The following is a 2500-nucleotide window of genomic DNA, read 5'->3' as shown; positions in this document are numbered from 1 at the left end:
GAGAGAGAGAGAGAGAGAGAGAGAGTTTCACGTATCCTTTTTCAATATCAGTAATAAGAAAAAGCAAAAATTACAAGTGGGAAAGAAAACTGAAAACAAGAAGAGAGAGAGAGAGAGAGAGAGAGAGAGAGAGAGAGAGAGAGAGAGAGAGAGAGAGAGAGAGAGAGAGAGAGAGAGAATTTTAGATATTTCTTAATATCCATATTAAAAAAGAGCAATAAATTTCATGTGAGAATGATGAAAAAGAAAAAAAAATGTCAAAATCGAGAACTGAATAATGAATAAGTTCAGGAACTACTCCAGTACAAATGTATTAACTCCTTGACACTTTAACTCTGGCACAATTAAAAGATGTATATGCGTTTTTAGATTTAATACGTCTCCTTCCATAATCACAAGTAACTGAATAACTCAAGATTCTATACAAAAACGCCCAAATACAAACCTTAATAAATAAGATTTATTATTATTATTATTATTATTATTATTATTATTATTATTATTATTATTATTACTATTATTATCATGATTACTTGCTAAGCTACAACCCTAGTTGGAAAAGCAGGATGCTATGACCCCAGGGGCTCCAAAAGGGAAAATAGCTCAGTGGAGAAAGGAAACTAAAGAAAAAGAAAATATTTTAAGAACAAGATTAAAATAAATATATCCTATATAAACTAGAAGAACTTCAACAAAACAAGAGGAAGAGAAATAAAATGGAATAGTGTGCCCGACTGTACCCTCAAGGAAGAAAACTCTAACCCAAGACAGTGGAAGACCATGATACAGAGGCTATGGCACTACCCAAGATTAGAGAACAATGGTTTGATTTCGGAATGTCCTTCTCCCTAGAAGTTTCCTCTGCCTGAACCAATTATGATAAAAGAAAGATAATTTGATATCCTTCTAATCCTAAATGAGGCATATGTAGAATTCTAGAACTCTACAACAACAACAAATGCAGCCGTTTCCAGTCCACTGCAGGATAAAGGCCTCAGAAATGTCCTCATTCGAGTCTTGGTTTTGGCTAGTTTTCATTACCTCGCTGGCCAATGTGGATTGGTGATGGTGGGATATTTTCGTCTGATCGCTCACAGCAAACCAACTTAGTATGAGTGGCCCTGACTATCATATGCGGAAAGTTCCGCAATAAGAGATTTCAAACCTCCGCCAATGAGTATTGCCAACAATTTACTCAAGTCTACGGACGAAACACTTATTTTTTTTCATATGCTGACCGTGGATAAATCTACAATAACATTTAAATAAACTCTGCGGACAGCGCGCTCCCCTTTTCACATGCTGACTGTAGATGGCGAAAAGTGCAATTTTGATCAAGAAGCGTGATCTTGATCAAGATTATCTTCAAAATTCAATGGGGTCGTCCATGACCTAAGATCTATCTGTGAAGAAAATTTCGTCAAAACCTATTTGAGTAGTTTTGACGCAATTCTGTCCACAGACAGACACAGACAAGTAAATAAACCGACTCGATTTTATAACCTCCTTGGCCGAGGTAATAATGTTTTACTGATCAGATTTTCAGAACAATGTTTTGCTGAGCTGACAAATTTTCAGAACAATTTTTTACTGCTCAGACAAATTTTCAGAACAATGTTTTGCTAGGCTGACAATTTTTCAGAACAATGTTTTGCTGAGCTGACAAATTTTCAGAACAATGTTTTGTTGAGCTGACTAATTTTCAGAACAATGTTTTGCTGAGCTGACCAATTTTCAGAACAATATTTTGCTGAGCTGACTAATTTTCAGAACAATGTTTTGCTGAGCTGACAAATTTACAGAACAATGTTTTTCTGAGCTGACTAATTTTCAGAACAATGTTTTGCTGATCTGACAAATTTTCAGAGCAATGTTTTGCTGAGCTGACAAAGTGTCAGAAAAATGTTTTATTGATCGGACAAATTTTCAGAACAATGTTTTTCTGATCTGACAGATTTCCAGACCAATGTATTGCTGATCGGGCAAATTTTCAGACCAATTTATTGCTGATCTGACAAATTTTTAGAAATTTTTTTTGCTGATCTGACTAATTTTCAGAACAGTTGAAATCTTCCTTAGCCAACTGACTTTGAATTCTTGATATATCGACCGTGTAGAAATGATATTTTCAGAGAAAAGCTTGGAGATGCCATGATTGACTGGTTAAGTGTTGGGGCTAAGGAAACCATTCATCACCAAGGTGCCACTAATTAAGAGAAGTTAGACAGCAAGTGTTTGGCTATATATATTTCTTTCCTGTCACGTTGATTGGCATTGCCAAACGTATGACTACTTGGTCTCTCCACGCCACTAGAGCAATAGAGAGAATTCTTTCCCGTCACGCTGATTGGCATTGCCAAACGTATGACTACTCGGTCTCGCCCCATCCCTTGGGTAGGGGTAAGAGATTTCTTTCCTGCCCCGCTTATTGGCACTGCCAAACGTATGACTACTCAGTCTCGTCCATCCCTTGGGTAGGGGTAAGAGATTTCTTTCCTGT

This window comes from Palaemon carinicauda, chromosome 1, assembly GCF_036898095.1.
Source record: "Palaemon carinicauda isolate YSFRI2023 chromosome 1, ASM3689809v2, whole genome shotgun sequence".
Taxonomy (NCBI): domain Eukaryota; kingdom Metazoa; phylum Arthropoda; class Malacostraca; order Decapoda; family Palaemonidae; genus Palaemon; species Palaemon carinicauda.
Note: the sequence above shows the minus strand (reverse complement) of the source record.